A 23,318-nucleotide genomic window follows, 5' to 3' on the forward strand; every position below is an offset into this window, starting at 1 on the left:
GAGGGTTTTGCTTTTAAGGCTAAGCTCATGAACATTTCCTATTGAGACAAGGAACCGCTACAGAAAATGAACTTATTTCTAGCATGCCTGAAACCGGGGAGTCCGTGAAATCTCACAGCCAAATGAATGTTCTCGTGACCTTTGCAGGCTCTGTGGCCAGACCAGCTAGACCTGGAGCATTTGGATGCTGCTGCAAACCAAACCTTTTACCTAGGCCTAGTCAGCATCATGCTTGGAACAGCTGGCACATGCATCTCAGCTAGCCCTGACTCTGGTTCTGTATAAGGCTATCCAGTGGCAGCCTAGTCCCGTGCATCCTGGCCTGCCTGGTAAATGACCCTTATTTGTGCCTGGAGGAACACAATGTTTTAATGTTTAGTTGTGCACAGCAAGGCAAAAATACTGTTCGGTTACCAAAGAGGTGAAGAGCATTGTGGGAGATTTGTACTAATTATGGAGGAAGCTAGTTAAAGGTCCAGAGGAGGCCAGGATCTGAATCTGGCCTGTGTGACCCAGCCAGTCTGCCCCTCAGGACACCCTCCAGGCGCAGATTTCCTCCCTCCCGTCTAGCTCTAGTTGCTGCAACATTTTGCTGCTCTGTAGCTACTGTGGGAATCAGCACAGCGGCTCATGTGGCACTTGGGAGGGGATTGATCACAAGTGACTGAATAAATTTGCTCCAATAAAAGTCCAGAGATGGAAAACTGAAGCAGGCTCACAGCATCCTCCCCCCCCGCCCAGACACACACACACCAGATTACGGCTGGCAACACCCTCTCCCCATCATGGGACATGGCCCAGAGACGGAGGAAGCCAGTGTGCTGTTCTAATGCATTAATATTCCAAGTGCTCAGGTAGGGCAGGAAAGGTGCACGCTCACTGCTTTGTTGTTCGTTGGTTTGCATTCACGACAATGCAATGGTGTCATTTTCACACTAATGCTAATTTTATGCTTTACTGACTTCAGAGTCGCCTTCATTTATATCATTCAGCTCAGCAGTTAAAGGGCCGGTCTCCCATATTAAGGAGTCTGAACAAAATGTTTCAGAGTAGCAGCTGTGTTAGTCTGTATCTGCAAAAGAAAAGGAGGACTTGTGACACCTTAGAGACTACATGCATCCGATGAAGTGCGCTTATGCTCTAATAAATTTGTGAGTCTCTAAGGTGCCACAAGTCCTCCTTTTCTTTTTTTGAACTATATGTGTCTGCCATATGTGTGAATTAAGCACCGTGTGCAAGAGAGAGCAAAGTAATGTTTGTCTATCCGTCTCTGTAGGAGCCTGTGCTAGTATGAGAATAAATCTATGTAAATGCCTGGGGTATACTAGACTGTACTTGACTGCAAGAGCAGCATTGGCTGTGACAGGGCACTGGACCAGCTTCCACCTTGGGCTTCTACTCTCAGCCCTAACACTGACCTGCCATGTAATCTTGTGCAAGTCATTTAAATTAACCTCGCTGTGCCTCAGTTTTCCAGCCTGTATAGTGTAAAATACTTACCCTTCTGTGTAAAGTGTTTTGAGAGCTACAGCACTCTCTGTGTGCTAACTAGTGCATGTGTAAACGCACATGTGATTGTGTATATGCATGGATGTGTGTATCTGCCAGTCATTATGGGCCAAATTTTCAGAAGAGATCAGCTCCCATGAGTGGGATTTTCAAAAGCACTGAAGTGTGTCATGAGCACGTCTCCCTGAAAGTCTGTTGGATTTGGGCGCCTAACTCACTTAGGATTTTGAAAATTTCACCCTAAACTGAGTGGCCAGATTTTCAGCAGTGTTCAGCAGGCCAGTGCCCTGGGGCTGCTGAGTTCTTTTGCCCCGATGTGTGTCAGAGTCTGCTATGCAAGTGTCTGAGCATGTGCATATGTATGCTATGACTGCATGCATGAGGGCACATGTGCTGATCTGTTCATGCGAGAGGATGAGGATATGTGAGAATGTGCTTGAAAACATAAGTGTGTGAATGGCGGTGCAGCTAGTCAGTGACACTGTTTGCCTAATGCCCTCGCTCATAAAGCTTGCGCTGCAGGATGGGAGCCCAGATCCCCTCTGAGTCTCCAGCAGGCTTACACATCCCTCCTAATGGGAACAGGAGATCAGTCACTCCAATCCTCACCACTTTGATTTATCTCAGTGTGATTTAATGTCCCCATTTGCATGGAAGGAACCACTCCGCCTCTCCTTGCCAGCACTGCTATAACTCTCTCTGCCTGTCACTCAGCTCCTTCAGGGACAGCAGACTGGTAATGAAGCCACACTGGAGTGACAGCCACTAACACAATTAAAACTACATGGAAAACGAAGGGCAGAGGGGAGGGAAATGAGAGTTCAAAGGAATAAGCAACAACTCCTCTCTTCGCTCCGGTGTGTGCATGTGTGTATGCTCTATGTCAGCAGTTTTACCAGCAAACCTTCAGGAGCCAGCAAAAGAACATAAGGTGTTTCAGGGGCCGGGAAAGGCTGCCCAGCCCATCACTTTAGCACCTTCTTGGATCTATCTGAATTTTCCTTCCTGCTCTTTCCAACAGGCCCCTCTAGTCCCTCCTCCCTGTCCCAGAAACTAGCAGTTCTCTTGAACTGTTCTAGTCTGCCTCAGTTTATTGATATTCTCTCTGGCTTTAGTTCCATTGCTGGCCCCTTTTGCATGAGATGGGAGCTGCTGAAGGTCCCTGTTTGCCCCAGATTTCTTCATTTGGAGACTGGCCTCATCATGTTTGTGAACCTCTCAGTGGTGTGAAAAATCCCTCTGAGCCAATGCAGGACCTTCCCTGACTCCGAATGCCTGGACTGGGGCACTGTCCTTTTATCCAGTGAGAACAAGCCCAGTTTCCTTATCCTTTTCCCATGCCTCAGAGCCTTCCTACCTGCTCTCATCTTTGCTACCCTCTGCTGTCCCCCTCCAGGGTAGGGATGAGGCCGGCACACTCTCCACAGAGGCCTTGATTCTGGGCCAGGGCCTTTTATGATGCTTCAGAGCCCCTAGGTATCACCCCCTCACTGGGAATATACTTTCCCTCCCCTCGTAGCCCTGACAAAGGAGTGTGCCGGGAGGCCGGAGGAGGTGTGGCCAAAGCGCTGGCCCAGCTCTATGGGAAGCTGCGGGCAGCAGCTGTAAGTTAGAGCAGCTCCTGGGGCCTCCAGAGCAGCCCAGAATTCAGGAGGCACAAAGGAATGCACAACCACATATGGCCCTCTCCCCCTTCCCTGGGCTGCACCTCCCACGCTGCAAAGCACACAGGGTTCAGCTCAGAATCTGGGCTAGTATCCCAGATGGAGTCAAAAAATACCACAGTATGATCTAAGGCTTGATCTCCTCCCTTTGGGACAGTTAACAGCGACAGAGGCCCAATCGGGGCTAACAGGAACCGTACATAGTAAGAGTGTAGCCAAGGCATAATCTCCTTCTAGACGCGATTAGTAAAGAATTAAAGGAGGGTAATTTAATTAATGCCAATCAACATGGATTTATGGAAAATAGATCCTGTAAAATGAATGATATCTGCTTTTTGGATGAGATTACAAGTTCGGTTGATACAGGTAACAGTGCTGATGTAATATACTTAGACTTCTTTAAGGCATTTGACTTTGTACCATACAGCATTTTGATTAAACAACTAGAACCTGTTAAAAGCTGGCTAACTGGTAGGTCTCAAAATATAACTGTAAATGGAGAATCATTATCAAATGGGTGTATTGCTATGGGGTCCTGCAGGGATCAGTTTTTGGCTCTAGGCTATTTAACATTTTTATCAATGACCTGGAAGAAAACATAAACTCATCACTGGCAAAGTTTTCGTCTGACAACAAAAATTGGGGGAATGGCAAATAATGAAGTGGACAAGTCACCGATCTGGAGTGATCTGGATTGCTTGGTAAGCTAAGCACAAGCAAACAATAAGCATTTTAATATGGCTAAATGTAAATGTGTACATCTAGGACCAAGGAATGTAGGCCACACTTAGACTTTGGGGGGACTCTATCATGGGAAGAACAGTGGCCCTGAAAAAGATTTTGGGGTGATGGTGGATCAGCTATACGTGAGCTCCCAGTGAGAAGTGCTGTCCATAAATTACCTAATGCTGGGGGTCCTTAATTTTGCTTGTTTGTTTCAGTGTTACAAAGTGTTACAAGAGGTGGGTGGGTCTTGAGAAATCACCAAAAAATGAGTTATGTAATTTAGGGACACCCCTGACACCATGGCCAAAAGGGCTAATGCAATTCTTGGATGCTTAATCTGTGGAATCTCATGTAGGAGCTGAGAGGTTATTTCACCCTTCCTCTGTATTTGGTACTGATTTGACCGCTGCTGGAATACTGTGTCCAGTTCTGTTGTCTACACTTCAAGAAGGATGTTGCTAGTTGGGGAGAGGGTTCAGAGAAGAGCCATGAGAATGATTAAATGATTAGAAAACCTGGCTTATATACTAGTAGATTCAAGGATTCCATCTATTTAGCTTAACAAAGAGAAAGTTAGGGGGTGACTTGATTACAGCCTATAAGTACCTACATGGGGAACAGCTATTTAATAATGGGCTGTTCAATCTAGCAGAGAAAAGTAGAACACGATCCAGTGCCTGGATATTGAAGCTAGACAAATTTAGACTGGAAGTGAGGAGTAACTTTTTAATGGTGACAGTACAATTTACCAATGGTCATGGTGGATTCTCCATCACTGGCAATTTTAAATCAAGACTGGACGTGTTTCTGAAAGATCTGTGCTTGGAATTATTTGGGGGAAGTTCTCTGGCCTGTGCGAGACAAGAGGTCAGACTAGAGGATCACAGTGGTCCCTTTTGGCCTTGGAATCGATGAAGCCCAGCACTCAAACTCAAATCTCACTTGGCCAGGCTGACCCACTTAATGCTTCTGAATACAGTATCTCACTGACCTCCACATCCAGGCCTCCGCCCCCTCCCCCATTTTGAAAGGAAAGGGGACTGCCAGAAAGAGACATGCAGGTTACGATGATAAAAAAGAGTCAAATTAGTTGAAATAATTCATCCAGGCTGAAACAAATTAATAGCTTCCCTTTGATTTCCTTATTGGGTCTCTTCAAACAAACCCCTCCCGCTCCTCCCAGGAGCCCCTTCTCTTCCCCTGTATCCCGATACCTCACTCCCTCAGCCTTTCTTATTGTACCAAATGGAATGCCTGAGGTGGCCTGAGCTGGTCCACCATTCCTTTCGTTGGCTGCCATTAATCTAGGTAATCAGTTGTATCTGAAGCACCGTTATTAATCCTTTCATCAAAGCTAGATGTACCTAGGTGACTCTGTGTGTGCCCGGGGGGAGAGGGATGGTATTTCACCGTGACAAACTGTGAGTATACTTGTTTGTGTCTTGCAAGCTGTGTTGGGTGGGTCCATGTTTCTAGGAATGTTTGGCTGTATGGGAGCTCCAGGTACATGGGATTAAATCCTTCAGGGGTCTCTGGTTTACCAGGGATGGTCTCATCTAACCCAGCTGAGAGCAGGTCTAGATGAGCCTGTGGTGTGTGACCGCTTTCAAGCTGTCTAGCCTGGGAGGCAGGGGGAGCATTTGCAGGGAAGGGGGATTCAGTCTTCTGGCTAGAATGTAAATAGGCTTGGGCACAGGTGGGATCCCCTCACCTCTCTCCCCCTGCCCAGAGATCTGTTCCCGCTCATTCAAGAATTAGGTAGAAGGGAAAACTGCACTTTAATCACTAGACCTTTCCCCTTTCAGCTCATGCTATAGCTTTCCTTCCCCTTGTGCAGCCAGGCTGCTCAGAGGTCAATGAAGATGTGAGGAGCAGGAAAACCACTGGGGACAACAGTTCTGGGTTACAAAAGAAATCTCTCTCTTTCTCCTCACTGCCTCTGTCTCTCTCTCTCTTCCCTTCTCCCTCTGGGCCAGACTGCGCCCCCAGGCATAGCCAGACAAGCCTGGCAAAGCCTCTCTTCCCTGGAGTCCTGTCACTGCTCCCCCTCCTTGTCGCTTCTGCCGGTAGAAGAGAGAAATCTTCCTAAGGAGCCTTTGTTTGTATGCCCTGACCAGGACTTTGGAACAATCACAGGTCCCCAAACAACCTATCGTTAAGGAGTCATGATAGTGTTAGCCAGAGTATTATGGGATGGAGTAATGTTCCACCCCCTCCCTTACTTTCTGTTTGAAAAAACATTTAATGTGGGTACGGGGGTTTTCCCGCTCCCTTGACCTACTCAGTTGTGATGCAGTTAAATAAAACAGCAAGTGCCCAGCCTGCAACCCTCTGAGTAGATTTAGTTTTGTTGCTCCAACTGGTCCCTTTACAAAATAACCCACTGCCAGTTTTACCCTGAGCCTGGTGCCAGCCAGGCCAGGATTTGTGTGTTGGTTCCGAACTGTATAAACACTCATAAAGCTCAAATTGCTAGTGCTCACTAGTGAGTCTCAGACCGCACTCCCGTTCCTGTTCTTCATTAGTTGTCCCACATAATCATTTGGCTTCCAGGTCCTGTGGATCCCCACCTTAGGCTGGGGGGGGGATCCTTTAGCAGTGGGCGAGCTTTGCCCGCCCACTTCCTGGATCCCAATAGGACTAGTGAGTCTCAGAGCTTCTATTTACGGAGCTCCTCATTAACTGAGGGAGGAGGGCTCTGGGTGAAAGCCTAGTGAGGGTAGCTGGAGGTCTGGCCAACACAGAGGTTTTGCAGCCACCCAGATGAGACCCAGCTGAAAATTCTTAGAAAGGAAGAGCAGTATCAGAGGCCAGGTGCAGAGGCAATGGGTAGTCCCTGCTGATTGGACAGGAGAAGGAGTTTTAGGGTGGAAAAGGCAAGAGAGTTGAGTAGTAGGGAAGGGGTGTATCAGAGGAGAGCAGCTGGTTAGGTAAAGCCTGTCTGTTGCTGATCTTTGTAGGATAGTAGAGTTCTTAGAACAGGACTGTTGCCTGAACGGCATTGCTCTGAGAGCAGCTCATAGATAATATGTGCCTATCTAAAAACCTCAAGCTCTGCTGTGAACAATTTCTAGCGACTAAGCCAGGGCACCTGACCTTGTGGTCAACCACTGCTAGAAGTAGGATACCTCCTGACAGCATGCTGGGGGTAGCATCAGTACAAACTCAGAGGCTGCACAATGTCTCCTTGGGCTTGTGTCCAGATACATCCAGTGGAGATAGTAACAGAGGCTTCAAAGTTTAACTCTGCCCCCTCAGTTATGATTTCTAGGTTTGGAAGGTGTTAGGGGAGAGGGGAAGTGGGGTGACACCTGAGTACACCTCAACTTTAGGAGGTACAGCAGAACCTTGGGTCTTGTAGCTAACTTCATGCTGTTGCTGCTTTACTCCACCTACTCTTCACTGTAACAAATCTGGTCTTCATCTGCCTTTTCATGAGGTGATTTCAGCTGAGACCAAACTTAATCTTTGTCTCCCCATTAATTACAGGATTAAAAGCAAGCTGCACCAAGGTGACTTCAAGCCTTAAAATATTCTTTTTTTTTTTTTTTTTAAAGAAAGGAAATAAACCCTGAGCCAGTAGCAATTTTTATTTAGATCTGAATTCATGAATTTTAGCCCAATGTTGGGTATTAATGTATGTCTGATTATGCAAAGCCTCCATTATGTCTGTAATGAAAATTAGATTCTGCTACTGAGGTTGTATTCAGTGATGGCATAAATCTTTATTATTTATTTTTTTTAGATGCATGATCTAAGGTTATGGTTGCTATGGCAATAAGACTGTTACCAGAGGAGGGAGCTAAAGGTAAGTGTGTGTGTCTGTGTGTGCTGGGGGAGGGATGGGTTTACTGGCTGCCAGTCATGATTCCCCAGTGCTGCTTTCTCTCCCTTCCACCTACTAAGGTGCACTGTGAGTCTCCACCCCTGGGACTGAAATGTGTAGCGCACACCCAGCTACTTTATTTTCTAAGTCCATGTAGTATCGAGATTGACAGCTGCCCTTGGAGACTGAAGTCCTCTATTATTCACAAATAGATACAGCGTGGGCAGCAGGTTTAAGGGCTTCCCAGAGGCTGCCTGTCTGGGCAGGACAGGAAGTCAGTTTCTGTATCCCATTGAATCTTGGTCTGTCTGCTCAGACTGCCACAGGAACCAATCAGCCCCAATTCCAGGGGTGGTTTTTGTGATGTGGGCACCTGTCCCGCTGGGAACTGGCCTGAGAGACCCCCCAGCTGCTGTCTCACAGATCACTGAACAACATTCAAAACTTCCAGCCACTACCAACCTAGGGGTTGGAACTGGTGACCTCAGGCACAGGGGAAGAACTCCAGCTTCCCAGTCACTCAGTCCCCTTCTCCATTTTTTGCTTTTGTTTTGGAGCACTTGCCCCCTCAAGGACCTGGAGAAAGCCCTATATTCCTAGAAACTGTCTCTGCTGGTGAAATCTCCCAGGGTATGTCTACACAAGGGTAAAAGATCCATGGCATGGCCACAGCTGGTCCAAGTCAGCTGATTCAGGCTCCCAGGGCTTGGGGGCTGTGGGGCTAAAAAGCTCTGTGTAGATATTTGGGCTGAGGCTGGAGCCCGAACCTGAACATCTACACAGCAATTTTTCACCCCGGGACCCATGAGCCTGAGTCAGCTGATCCAGGCTAGCCACGGGTTTTTTATCTGTGTGTAGACCTACCTCCAGTGGCAATAATGCTAATATACCTTTAGACTCAAGCAGTTAGCCAATATTCAGGGTCTTTCAGGTTGTTCCCATTAGGAGGAGAAATTGATGGTGGGCTCAGGTATTTCTTCGATGCGATCCTATTTATTTAAAAAGAATGCATGCAAAGTCGTCTTTCCCTGAACACAGTAAGAATCAAACAGAAGTGTTTCCTTGCTTATCACTTCAAGTCTCTTTTTCCAGCCAAAATGCTCTTTGAGTTTTCTCTCAGGGTCCTGCTACAAGTGCTTCTGTGCCTGTCCTTGGCTTTCCGCTGCCTTCTTTGTCTGGTTCTGTGGTGGTTCTGGCTACATCTGCACCCTGTGATGTGCATGCTACACACACAAATGCACACTCACAGCTCCCATCAAAACCGTACCCAACCCTCTGCATTTGCTTCGAGCCCCCAGCGAAACTCCTCCATTTGAGTAGCTCAGCTCCTGACCGGCCTTTCATGGGGCTGGCGTTCCGGGCAGTGTCTCTTCGTGTTCCAGCTATCTTACTCCAAAAGCGGCTTAACTGCTTCTTACATTCTTCCTGAATGAAGAGTGGCTCTTACATCCACCAGCAACAATGAGATTTCACCCAACCCGCAGTGTGCTAACATTTTGCACCTATGTAGAATCCCATCACCTCAGGCCAGGTTCTGAGCTCAGTGGCTCACGGCCAGTGGAGTTGCTCTGGATTTACCCAAGTGTGGCTGAGCTTAGCATCAAGCACTCAATTGCTTCTTCCTTTTTATTTAATTTTTTGGTGCAAATTTTCCACAGACGATCTCATCACTAATTTATTTTGTATCCTCCTTTGACTAAAAATAGCCACAAGTGTTTTAAAAGGGTGTCTCTCTCTCTGTCCTCCCCGTCACATTTAATGTGATTTCCCGAGCTTGCTCCGTGCCTGCATGCAGCTCATCGGAAGAGAAGCTGCTTTAATGTGAGCGGATGTTTCGCTCCCATAGGGAGGGGGGAGGGCAGGATAAACGACTGGGGCTTGCAGGGGTACCGCCATCCACACTTCCCTTCACTCTCCGCTCAAGGAAGGCCTTTCAAAACCACCTGCAGTTAAACCACTGCCCCTCAGAAGGGGCCCCCTTCCATCAGTCACCACCAAAAACTGGTCTGCTCACCAGTGACTTCAGATCCAGGGGGAGATCAGGGGAACTGGCAGATGCTGCAGTTGTAGTGACTGCAGAGCAGGCAAAACTGCTTGTTAGTTTTAAGGTAGGAGTCAGGGGTGGGGGAAAGCAGGATTACACTTGATGCCTGCATGCTTTTTTCAGAGGAGTTGCGGCCATAGTCTAATTAGAGAAAGGAAGTCCTTGGGGATGATGATTTTTAAGGCTAAAAGCCCGAGAATGCCGCAAAACGGAGCGGCCTCATCACCTTCTCAATCCTGTCATTATTTGGCCTTCCCCTTTTAGCTCTTAAATATAATCTGAGTAGTTAAAAACAGAACAGACCTGCCAGGTCATTCCCCCACTTCAGCCAGTGCAGTGCAGTTCCCCGAAATATATTCTCAGATGCCTTCTCCAGCCGGTAGGGCCCAAGCAATGTGGGTTTCCCAGTTTCCCTTGGGGATGATTCCACAGTGTTCCCAGGTGTGCCTGATCTCTAGCCTACCTTTTTTTTTTTTTTGCTTAATTTCATCCCAGAACTCCCAGTTATGGCCCCTCAAACCCCTCTGAGAAATTCCTCCCCTTTGTAGCCTCTTATTCCTCCTCACTATAGCAGGTTTTGCAAACTACTGCACAGATTTTTATTCCTTTCTCTTGATGGGGCCAGGAAAGCTGGATTAGTCCTACCTCTGAGAAGCCCCCTCCTTGTATTTCTCACTTTACTCCCTTTCTTGCTTATTGGATGGTCATTAGTCTCTTCCAGGATGGCTTATTCCAGGCCAGGATTTAAGGAAATCCTGTGTTGTGACACTGGGAAGTGCAAGTTGTGTTGGTTACTCTGGGAGCAAGAAAACCTGAGAGAACTAGAGGTTGTGCCTGTGTCCAGAAGCCTCGGTAAAAAAGTGCCCTTCCAGCTCACGACACCGGAGTCCTGTCTCTTGTCCCCTAAGAAGCATTACAATGCTGAAGCCCTCATCATTCTATCTGAGGAGAGCCTCTCTTGGGAGACCCTCCTCTCGCTGTTCCTGAGTTGGCTAGAAGAGGGACAGGGGAATTGCTGCAAGGCATCGCAAGACTGGGGTGTCGCTGAGCACATGGCCTCTTTTGCTGCGAGGCTGTGGGGTGAAAGAGAATAGGAAGTAAACCTAGGTAGCCTGCACATTAGCATGGAGGTTGAAGTGGATTAGCCCAATATGTGTCCTCATGGTGAGAAAGGGTTGCTGAGTTTAAACATGAGGTGAGGGAGGCTGGATGGCGCAAGGGCTTGGTTAGGCAATAAGGAGGCTTTCATCTCTAGGACAGTGGTTTAATTCTAGCCAAGGTCAATTAAGATGCAAAGTCATAACCTGCAGGTTGTTGCTTGGTAGCACTCTGTGTAAAATAATGTTGGCAGCAGGCCAGCTTTTGGGAGATGGGTCACAAAACTTGTCATCACATGGGAAAGCAAGTAGGACCATCAGAGAGGTCAAGGAGCGAAGAGGCCAGTGCATGTAAAGTCCTTCCTGACCCTGCAGCTCAGGGATGAGGTGTCTGGGCAGAGAGGAGGGCAGTGTGCATAGGAAACTGGCACTGTTTCCTGTGCTGGGAATAAATACAGGCCTGGAGACACCATGGGCAGCTGTCAGTCTGGCCCTTTCACTAGCACAAAATTCACTGCTAGAAAATGTCATCTGTTGAAACACAATTTCACTGTGCAAATATTTATTGTGAGTAGTTAAATGGAAGGTCGTGCAGCTGTGGGCTATGAAATTCAGGTTTCTCATCCTCTTCCATCTAGAGGAAGATCCAGTAAGCCCTCAAGTATCCTTTTCCTCCCCCAGGCCACCTCAGACTGCCTCCACAAAGATTCACCGAGTGTTCAGAGACATTGATGCAGCAAATAGAAGCTGTGTGGCCATAATTTTCAAATGAGCCAGTCGGGTATTTAAGGACAAAAGACATTAGCAGGGGATCACCAGCTAGACAGATCTAAGATGGTCCTAAATGGGCCACACGTAAGAATTGCAGCCTAATTTGTAGCCATCCTGAGGGGTACATTATAGTCTCAGCATGAGATTATATCTTGATATTTTGTGTCTTCATACCATGCTGCTGCAGCAAGGCCCACTTCTAGTTTTGTCATACACCATCGTGGCATCATGAGCTATCAATGACCCTCCAGGTGTGCTGGGAGCTTTCAGGACACAGACAGACCCAGAGAAATCCAAATCGTTGGTCTGAGTGGCAAATCCCTCTCCTTCCATCCCTCAGTGTCACTCTAATCAATGGGATGGAAGTGTCGGGAGGGATGTAGTGGGCAGATGAAATGTCCACCTGTGCTGAGATCCGACGTAACTGCAGGGTGTGGCGGGGAGCCCTTAGCCATGACGTACTGCAAACGGGGAGTGGCATTTTGTAAAAAAATTGGGCGTTGGCTCCTTGATGTGTGCTGCTGGCGGGCCTCGGTGAGAAGAGAGGAATGCCGTGGCTCTGCATTGCAGCGACACGGCACAGTTGTTTTCTTTCTGGGTTATTAAGACAAGTAGGGAGTGCTCCTAACTCTGCCTGTTGTAGGGGAGGGGAGAGTGGGTTTAGATGGGCTTGGGACTGCCTCAGCCCAGCTACTGCTTTCGCAGCGGGTGCAGAGGGAATGGTTGATTTCTACACAGTCGCTGGCAGGTAGTGGCACTCCTGCAGTTTGAGATTTATATTGTGTCGGGCTGGTTGCTTTTATAACTGGACATTGCCTGCCTGCCTGCCTAAGACATTGCCTTTGTCTGCCTGAGAGCTTATCCTTTTTCTGGGCTCTGTGTGTGGAATGCCCAATGAATCCACTCGGATTATCACAGGAAAAAAGAATATATATTTTCTCCCAATACAGATGCACTCGTACCACACTGTTCCATCAAAGCCCACCAACAAAAGGATGGTCCATTATTTGTCTCTGTACATTCTTTCTCTCCTTTTAAAGGATCTTCTATCATATTTGTTGCTGGGGTTGAGGTGAAGAACTGCCTCTTTGTTTGTTTTGTTTCAGGGGAAAGTTTTCTGAGTAGAGATTTTATTCCTAGGAGCTTTTCTGCCACTAAAGGACCTGCAAAGGCTCCCTTCGTGTTGTGGTTGGGTTCTAGTGACCTCTAATGGACAACTTTTAACAGCAAGTCAAGCCCATAAAAAGAATAGCTGCCAGCTTCTGCTGAATTATCAGAGTTTCTAGCTGTTCTTGTTTCAACAGGGAATATATGGTATTTTGGATGTGGCTTTAAAGTTTTATTGTCATGATTTTTGGATGGTCACATTACTTGTGTGGCACGTGTGTGTATTTATTGTGTGTGTGTGTAGATTGCGTGTATCTGACTTGGTCTCCATCTTTTCTTATCCAGCTGGGGTTGGGGTCCTAACCTAGTGCCTGCTGGAGACAGGAGTATGGACTGAAAGCAACCTAGCTTAAGGCACAGTCTAGATAAGATGGAACTGATGTTGAACTGGAAGCTATGGCAGAGATCACATTGGCCCTTTTGATTGAGAGGTTGCACCTGCTGTGCACTACCAGAATTCATCACTTTAGTTTCCCCTCAAACCCACAGCTGTGTTTAGATGACCAATGAGCTGGTGTGGCCAGGATGGCTTTTCTTAGAGAGATTTGTCTTTCAGCCTTTTCTTACAGATGCAGTTCCTGCTCCCACCATCAGTGCCTTTAGCACTTTGGGGATTACATACTACAGTGCTGTCTCCGTGCAACTGGAAGTGGAAAGTGATGCAAAATACAGCTGCCCCACTTGGTGAGCAGAGTAACTTTCTGGGCCATCATGACACCATCTGGACTGGCTTTCTGTTGGCTTATGAGTAGAACTTAGGGGGTTGATTTTGACCTAAAGTCCTAAATGACTTGAGACCTCCCTACTTGAGAGGCCTTTCCTCCTATACCATTTTGCAGCAGCTGCTCAGCGGAGGCTCTCCCTGGGTATATACAGGAGGGAGCTGCTCGGAGGATGTTTTCCTGAAGTGCCCCTTGACATTGGAATTTACTCACCTCCCTCGCTGATCTTGATGAGCCTTGCAAAGTGCCATGTTTTTCTCCAGGCAATTGGGGAAGGTCGGAGCGTAAAAGAGATTGGGGGGGGGGGGCAGAATGGGGTAGTGGCCAGTCTGATTATATATGATTTGAGTAGGACTGGATTTTGTTAGTGAGGCCAATGGGGCTTTACTGTATTCTCTAATTCCATATGTGATTATAAGGAGCGGTGGGGTTCTTAGAGCGCTAGAGAAGGGTTGGTTTTTTTTTTTTTGTTCTAAAAATGGAAGTAAATGAGTACATTTTAAACCATGCAGAGAGATCTTCTGTGTCACAGCGCTTGTAGCCCAAGGAAGGGAACTCATTTGGCAGCCTACTCAGTAGTGCACTTTGACAGTGGTGTTTGTGTCCATGGCCCCTTTGCCAGCAAGTAATCTCTCTTCCTATGTCCTGTTGTCACTCTTTAGAAGCAAGTAACCTTTACTGATAGCTTCACGATCAGCTGGGGGTATTTAGTCCCTGCCCCTCTTTCCCTTTGTGCTTTTTCATTTGCCTCTCCAAGCTTACGGTTGGATTCAAATGGCTCGTAGGGTTGCCAGGTGTCCTGTTTTCGACTGGAACGCCCGGGCAAAAAGGGACCCTGGCAGCTCCAGTCATCACCACTGACTAGATCATTAAAAGTTCAGTGGGCGGCGCAGCGGGGCTAAGGCAGGCTCCCTGCCTGCCCTGGCTCTGTTCAGTTCCTGGAAGCAGCAACATGTCCACGTGGCCCCTAGGTGTAGGGGCCAGGGAGGCTCCATGCGCTAGCCCCACTCCGAGCTCCGGCTCTGCAGCTCCCATTGGCTGGGAACTGCAGGGGCGGTGCCTCCGGACATGGGCAGCACACACTGCACAGAGCCACCTGGCTGCCCCTGCGCCTAGGAGTTGGACATGTCGGCCGCTTACGGCAGCAGCATGGCAGACAGGGAGCTTGTCTTATCCCCGCTGTGCTGCCGACCGGAAGCCGCCTGAGCTAAGCGCTGCTTGGGTGGAGCCTGCACCCACTCCCCAGACCCCTGCCCTAGGTCAGAACCCCCTCACACACCCAACCTCCCTCCCAGAGCCTGCACCCCCTCGCATACTCCAAACCCCTCGGCCCCCTCCTTCACCCCAAACCCATCATCCCTGGCCCCACCTCAGAGCCCACACCCTCAGCCAAAGCCTTCACCCCCTCCTACGCCCCAACCCCCTGGCCCAGCCTGGATCCTGCTCCTGCACCCTGAACCCCTCATTTATGTTCCCACCCCGGAGCCCGCACCCCAACCCCCTGCCCCAGCCCAGTGAAAGTGAGCAAGGGTGGGGGAGAGTGAGTGACAGAGGTGGGGGGGGGGCTGGAGTGAGTGGGGGCAGAGCTCAGAGAAGGGGTGGGGCCTTGGGGCAGGGGTGTTCGGTTTTATGCAATTAGAAAGTTGGCAACCCTACTGTTGTGGGGAAGCTGTGCTGAGCCAATGGGCATCTTCACTGATACGCAGATGAGTGACTTTGCTTCCAAGTTAGAACCCCCTGGCAGTGAGAGCCCACCTGGCACCTCAGCTTGTCTGTAATGTTTCAAATGGAATCCTGTGATTCTGGACATTCAATTACCTTAAAAGGTGGCAAATTCCTGGAGATACTTTTCACATAACACATACTCAGACCGTGGAACTCACTGGCATGGGAAGTCATCAAGGCCAAGAAATTAGCTAGATTCATTTGGAGTGGGCTTTTCTATGGATACCAAGACTATCCAGAGTTATAATGAATGATGAAAATGTTGGAAGGGATATTCAAGCCCATGCTTCAGGGACAATCTCTAACTGGAGACCAGAATGAAACCTAATGTTGGGGGGAGGGGCAGATTATCCAACATCTGCCTACTGTGGGGTCCTTATACCTTCCTCTGAAACATCTGATGATGGCTGCTGTCACAGACAGGATACTGGACTAGATGGACCCAGGGTCAGCTCTGTGGCAATTTCTGTGTTGCTATTGTTTGCCAAGGACATGTATGTCTGTCTTTGCTCTCTCCCCATGACTTCTCGAGGTGCCTCCCAGCCCTACATTTCTGTGATTTTTATGAGTCTATCTAACACCCTGCGGCAGGTCCACAGGAAGATTACAGGAAATGGAAGGTCAATTAATCCGTGGCACAATTTAAGGCTTCCAGTTCCAGAAGAATAAGCTGCTGACAGGATAAACAGCAGCTGTCTTGTTCTAAGCGGGAACTCCTGTTTGCTCATTTGTATGCTTCCCCTTCTGTGTGCGGCCGGAGGTGTAGGTGGGTATTTTATCTGAGGTACAATCGCTGCCTCTATTGACTCTCAGATCCCCACCAGGTATCCTGTGTTGTCTCCTTTAATAGGCTGGAAGCGTTCTGTGAAATTGATACATTCTGGAAATTCAAAGAGCAACAAAATGTACTAAGGGGTATAAGAATTGACTTGAAGGAAGATTAAAAGAATTAAATATGTAGGGGCTAGGCCAAACAATTCCTTTGGGGCCGTATGGTAATCGCCAGCAAGATCTGAAGGAGGTACATAGCAAGGAGGGAGAGCAATTGTTCTGGGTGGGATGAGTGGATATAACTTTGAGTGATGGAATGGGGCTGAGTTAAGAGAAATTGAGCCTGAATATGAGGAAGAGATTAGCAGTTTGTTAAACTGTGGATTAGTCTCTCGAGGGCTGAGACTGGAGAATAAATTGTAGGGAACAATTCATCAGCCGTTGTGGGGCAGGAGAAGGAAGGAGCTAGATGACTTGTGGGTTCTTTCCCACAAAGCTCTCTGGCTTGTTGGAAAGGTATCCCCCATGTTCCAACTATAACCTCACAATACATAGCCCAGAGGGAGACTACATATGAAATTAACACAAAGGTGAGGAGAGTTGGTGAATTGTTAGGGATGGAGGGTGTCAAGGCTAATTCCCCACTCTGGCACTTCGAGTGCAGAAGGTGAGGGCCCGCAAAGATTCTAAAAATTAATACTGGCCATTCCAGGCTTGTATTAAACTCCCGAGGTTATAGCTTTTCTCTGACCTTGGGTGGTGGCAGCATCTACCCATCCAAGTGCAGAACCCCTTTGAGAGCCCAGGAAGGCACGCTTGGGGAATCCCTTCCTGTGGGGTACCTTCAAGCCCTTTCACACACACCCTCCAGGAAAGAGCTGAGAAAGGGGGTGGGGGAGGGGGGTATGAAATCGGCTGTTGCCACCAGCTAGTTAAACAACATGTACACAAACCTCTTAAGACACAAAAATTTAATTTTGTTCTTAAAAAAAAAAAGAGAAACAAAAAATACATCTGGGAACTCAGGCTATTGCTAGATTTTTAAAAGAGCAACCACAAGGATTAAGCACCAAGAATAGCTTTCTTGAGGTCCAGCTTAAAGGATGCAAGCAAAACAAAAGCATCGAGATTAGCACAGAGGAATCCACAAGCCATAAAGAAATAAAAGGGATAAACCTAATTGCGTCGTCCTAGACATTTCCTGATCTACTTACATATCTGGGCTTTTAAATGAGTAGTTTCTAGGTATGATACTGATGATTTTTTCATACCTGGTCCAAGCTTCTTGCAGCATAGCTGCTGCCCTTCCCCAGGAGAACAGACAGACACAAGGAGAGCCTTTTCTCAATTTTTAAAAGTTCTAGCCTTCCCATTGGCTCTTTTGGCCACTTCCTTTTTACCTAGCATAACAGTGAGACTTTTTAACCCTTTACAGGCAGAGCAATTAGAGGACAGCTTCTAAGAGGGATTTTATAACTATTGGCTGACTGGGTGTCCATAAAAGGGAGCTACATCCCTCTTCATTTATCACAGAGGGCCACACAAAAGTAGGTTAATACTAGCCTTTTCCTCCTTTAATTGCAAGGATTCTATTTTCTCCTGACCAACTCTCTCAAGACATAGTTGGAGATTTCTACCACTTTGATTTCAGCACCTTTTTGATTCTGGCAGCTTTGATTTCAGCACCTCATCACATTCCTATTTATTCTTCAAAGGTGAATTCAAACCAGTCGGATCTGCCTGGGCTAAATGGTTAACATGTCTGCAGATGTCATTTTAACTATGGAAAATAATCGGACTATTGACACTCGGGTGTGCATGATAGGGTGAGTGTGTGCAAATCTGCCTGCAAGCAGATTGTGATAGCATCAGCTGAGCAATGTCAGTTGTGATCAGCACGGTGCCTGGATGGACGAACTCCAGGGGAAACCCAGATGTTGCAGGAAGTAATACTGATGATTCAGTAGGTGTCTCTTTCCCATCTGAGTCAGCAGTGACTCAGTGCCCTGACGTGGTTCTTGGAACTGTTGTGAATTTAGGGTAAGCCTTCTTCGCTGCAGAGTTAGTACAGGCACAGCGTCTCCACTGCTATGCCCTAGCTCAGAGGTTCCCAAATTATGGGGCGCACCCCCCATGGAGGAATGTTCGGGGGGGGGGGGCAGTGCAGCTGGGGCCTGGGCCAGCCCCCACCGGGGGTGGGGAGGGAGCACCACCCAGCTCTGCTCCTGGCCTCGGCCCTAGCTGCCAACCCCATGCCCGGGGCCCCAGCTGCCAGCCTCGACCCCCTGGCAAGGCGGTGCTCTCAGCCCCGGCTGTGACCCCAGCCTCTGCCCCCTTATCCCTGTCCGCATTTCCCCCCTCCCAGAACCGTTGCTCTGCTCCTGGCCCTTACTCGGGGGTGGGGAGAGCGTGAAGTAAAACATTTGTGGACCGCTGCCCTAGCTTTGTCAGGCCTGTGTGGCTGCATTCACAATGGTGCTGGGATAGATTTCTAGCAGGATATCCCCTTAATGGTGCATGAAACAGGGTGTGACAATCAGGATCCAGCCACCCTCAGGGGCTGGGTTCGGGCCGGGGGAGGGGTGCTGTGGCGAGTTGGGCCCATGGGAGGGATGCCGCAGCAGGTCCAGGCGTCCTGGCCGATCCTGGCTGTGGCAGGCTGGGCTAGGTTGGGGCTGGGGAAGGGGTGCGTGGCTGGATCCTGAACCCATGAACTGGCTGGGTTCCCTGAGTGCCTGCGCGGCGCTAAATAGACTGCTGCACAGCTTACAGGGAACTTAGATTATGAGATGTGTATACAGGCTATGGTTATGAACCCATGTGTTTGTGTGTAAAGAGAACTGTGCTCATAAATTTCAGTTCCACCTCACAGCAGGACAGAGAGGGAGAGGCACCGCCCAAGCCGGGTGTATATACAAAAGCAGACTCAAATAAGGATCCATTGTACAACCCAGGAAAACACAACAATGGGCTATTAAAGTTAATGGAAAGACATTGAGAAAACTGAGGATTTCCCCACTTTGAATCTGTGGTTTTTCTATGAAATAAACCTTTTGTTTGTTTGTTACCACCAAGCAAGTATGTGCTGTACAAACTGTGAGGAGTGTGGGTGTGAGGAACTGATAACTGGGGGTCTGGTTTCACACATTCAGGGGTGACAAACCAGAGGGGATAGTCCAAGTGTCTGGTAGGTAAGAACTCGGGGGTGACTGAATTTGGGGAGACTTGGGACTGGAAGGGCTGTTAGTGTTAGCCTACAAGGAGTAACTAGGCTTCTGGAAGCCAGGATGAGACCTTGTGTTTGTGGGCAGGCTGCTGGTATCGGGGATCTGAGCCATAGCACCCCAAGATTACAGGGCAGGAGGTGACAGAACCCCTCACTGATCTGGGTAATCCCCAGAATGTCCCAGTGGGCCACTCTATGAATTCATTTGCAGTGTGTTGTGGAAGAACTTGTCGTCCTTCCTGGGCTCCTGTGTGGAAGTGTTCTTATGGGTCCTACTGATATTACACCAGCTTTGCCAGAAGGCTGGTATCCGCGTCTAACTGGCAGCACAAGAGAGAAATTTCTTTAATGGCATCTCTGTTTAAAAGCTGTGGGATGCAGAAGAAAGGGAGCATGAGAATGTGGGATTAAAACACAGTGCAGAAGAAGGGAGGAGTTAGACAAAGTACAGCCCTGGAGAAATTGTGGGATAAGATTGGAAAACTGGCAGTGCCTTGGCTTGATTAGCCTGCATTCTCATTGCAAAATAGGTGGGTTGCCAGCCCATGCTGAAGCAAAACCCAGGCGCAAGCTCTACCTTCAGCTGGGCTTGCTAGCCTGGGTTAGGTTTTCCTTTGGAAGTGTGGTCAGGAGTAATATGGGGACTATAGCCTACATTAACTCTGCAATGAAGACATACCCTTGGTGGTGCTCTCTTGCAGAAGAAACATAAAACTGAGCTCCAGTTCACTTGTATGCGTTAAAATTCCCAGGTAACTTTCCCCAAGAATAAAGGTGCTAACTTTGTTGTCAAATCAATATTCCAGTTCCATTTTTGCCTACCTAAAATTCTTGCTGTGGTTCATTGGCAGTGAGGGCGGGTGCCCTATCCTATCCTAAACTGTAGCGTAGCTTTACTGTGCAGTATTAAACCACAGTGCCCTTCCAGCCCAAAATTGGCTACACTTCACTGCTGTGTGTGTCATTCTGACATGAAGGCAGCTACATCCAGCAGTGGTGGATGAATGATCCCTATAAAGCGTGTGTGTGTGTGTGTGTGTGTCTGTAAAGCACTTTGGATGAAAGGGTTTGGACAAACAGGGTATTCTTTTGCCTTCCCTTACGTTTTCATCTTTGTGACATGCTATTTAACAACTTTGCTGACCTGTAGTTCTGCCTCAACACCTTGTTGAGTCAGGTGTTTTGAACACAAATTTGGGAGTGTCAGTGCTTTTCTGTTAATTGCTTTTTATAGTTTTTGTCCTTTCTGAAACTTTGCATGGCACAGCCACAAAAGGAAAGGCTACATTTGAAGCTAAAGCTCCAGCAATTGAATTGGTAGCAAAAACCAACAAAACATTTGGCCAAATTCCAACCTACTGTTTGGTGCTGACATGACGGCAGAGGTTTCTTCAGAGATGTATGTTGGTGTGGTTTTAAGGCAGGGAAGTTTAATTAAAAGGAGGGAGAGAGAGAGAGAGAGAGAGTGGTGCACAGTGTTCCAGAAATTATCAAAAATCCAACAACCCAACTCTGGTTTCTGATTACTTTACGACCTATAACAAAAAGAAAGCCCAGAGACTTGAAGATGCTTAGGATTCTTGCCATCCATTTTTTAAAAAATGTCTTATAACCTTATGTGTAGGATTCTCAGCTGGTGTAAATTGATGTAGCTCCATTGACTTCAGTAGCATTTGTCAGTTTGCACCAGCAGAGGATATGGCCATGTCTCCCTGGATATGGAACGAGAGCCCAGCCCAAGGCAATAAGTAGTTATGGACATGATGGGAGAGCTCCAAGGGGAAAAGAGGGCGCTGCAGGAAGTGGTGTGGGTGGCTTGGTAAGTGGGACTCTTCTTTTTGGTTCATCATTGGTCCCAATTCCCAACCAAGGTCTTGGTGGCAGGGGGTGCCATCTTCTGGAGGAAATGTAAAACTGAGGTACTAACCACTTGGAATTATTAAAGATCCCAGGGCACATTTTGTAAGAATAGGACTATTTACTTCTGTTCTGGCCAAATCCAATGTGGGTAATTACATTATGTCCCACTAAAATTCCCCTTGTGGTTTGTTAGTTTCAAAATTCATCTTCACTTCCTGTCCTAAGGATATTGGGTAGCCTTCTGGGCTTTTTATCACAGAGCCAGGCGTAATGATTCCTGCGTTATGAATAGTTGGAAGCATGCTTTGGAATCCATCAGTTGGAAATGTGCTATCAAAATGTAAATTATGTCCCTGCTTGTCAAGAAATGCCTGACCTTCAAAGACTTTCCTGCTACAATACTAAGTGAGGGGACAAGGAGGCTAAGAGAACATGACAAAAGAAATACTTTTCTTTTCATTTCACTTATAGAACTCATTGCTGCAAGGAATTATTGAAGTAAATCTAAGCACTTAGAAAAGAGTTAAGGAAGGCTTGGGTGCTGTTTTGCCTGTAACAATAATACATAGTTAGCATTCCACCAGCTTTTGTCCTAATGGAGCAGAGCATTTGCTTTGTGTTGCAGTGTCACTTCACAAACATTACATTGCTGGTCACTGTGCATTCCACCTCCTTTGTTGAGATAGGTGAACTTCCTGCTTAACAAAATTCAAAAAACATGATGTATGTAATGGATACAATTGAGCCAGGAGCTACGGTGGTCAGAATAATAACAAGAGCTGTTAATCTTCATTATTGAGGGCATAAGCTGATCACCAACTATGATCAGGAGGAATTTTCTTCCTGATCAATGGTATATAAGAATGCAAAACTTTTTGACAAGGTGCACTGCGGGGGTAGGAGAGGACTCTTTCCTATGAAGCTTCAAATATAGTTCAGTGCTAGAAGATGGGTACCAGACTACATGGACAATAGATGGGGCAACAAATTGGCAGTTCTGATTTGACAATGGTGTGACCTTTTTTTTTTTTTTTAGGCAAGTGGAAGACTCCTTCATCTATCCTTCCCTTCATGGTCGGTCACAAAGGTGAGCCTACATCATTCTACTGCCCTGCCACAGATTGGTCCCCTCAGCCTTGCATGACTCTCTCTCTCTCTCTAGAACAGTTGTTCTCAACTAGGGGTACGTGTAGCCTTGGGGATATGCAGCAGTTTTCCAGGGGGTACATCAACTCCTCCAGATATTTGACTAGTTTTACAACAGGCTACATAAAAAGCACTAGTAAAGTCAATACAAATTAAAATTTCATACAGACAATGACTTGTTTATACTGCTCTATGTACTGTACACTGAAATGTAAGTAAATATTTGTATTTCAATTGATAATTGTATGGTAAAAATGAGTCAGCAATTTGTCAGTAATAGTGTGGCTGTGACACGTCTGTATTTTTATGTCTGATTTTTGTAAGCAAGTCATTTTTAAGTGAGGTGAAATTTGGGGTACGCAAGATGATTCAGACTCCAGAAAGGGGTCCAGTAGTCTGGAAAGGTTGAGTGCCACTACTCTTGTTTTCCTTGGCTCAGGAAGGTGTTCTAGTGATTTTTCTTCACCTTGTCTCTGAACTCTAAATCATATATTCTTATGAAGTTCTGGCTGGTGGCAAGAGAAGACATGAAGCTTATCACTCATTGGTAAATCAAATGAAGAGGGTTTACTCCTGATCATTAAGAGGAAACCAGATGCAACATTTGTCTTTGTATCCCTGCGTCTCTCTAGATTAGTGGGGGCTATAAGATTTCCAACACCTGATAGATTCACTGCCTATGGATCCTGGAAAGATCCCAGTTTGAGTCTCAGTTGTAGTGATGTAATATGTATGATACATGTGCACCATGAGTCTGGTCATCAGTTGGAGGAGACTGCCAATTGGTTACATCTGTTCTGTTATCCCACCAAATAAGAGGGAGGAGGAAGGGGGATCCCTAACCATTCTCCTATGTTCCAAAGTATACTAGGGCTCAGATCTACCCTTGGACTAAAGAGAACAGAAAGAGATTTGAGTCTAAGCAGAGTTCTTCCCAGTGCCATGAGGATGAAAGGGAGCAAATCATTATGCATATATTCAGTGTATATCCTGAACCCGCTGAGGCATGGATGTCAAACAACTAGCACATACGTCTGGAGGCAAGTGTCTCAACTAATGAGCTT

At 47.3% G+C, this 23,318-nt stretch overlaps 1 long non-coding RNA gene across 3 annotated transcripts in view; it reads left to right on the plus strand.

Annotated features, from left to right (window-relative positions):
* Window positions 1–734: 734 nt before the first annotated feature.
* Window positions 735–23,318, plus strand: part of LOC141986051 (uncharacterized) — a 42,625-nt gene continuing 20,041 nt past the window's right edge. For 2 of the 3 annotated variants that reach the window (XR_012639115.1, XR_012639114.1), the window contains exons 1-3: window positions 7,280–7,411; window positions 7,645–7,707; window positions 22,145–22,195. This is a non-coding gene — a long non-coding RNA (uncharacterized LOC141986051). Of the gene's footprint in view, window positions 855–7,279; window positions 7,412–7,644; window positions 7,708–22,144; window positions 22,196–23,318 lie in introns of those variants that run through there. The other variant, XR_012639113.1, reaches the window with a different exon arrangement.

Source organism: Natator depressus, chromosome 1, assembly GCF_965152275.1.
Source record: "Natator depressus isolate rNatDep1 chromosome 1, rNatDep2.hap1, whole genome shotgun sequence".
In the NCBI taxonomy this organism is placed as follows: Eukaryota; Metazoa; Chordata; order Testudines; family Cheloniidae; genus Natator; species Natator depressus.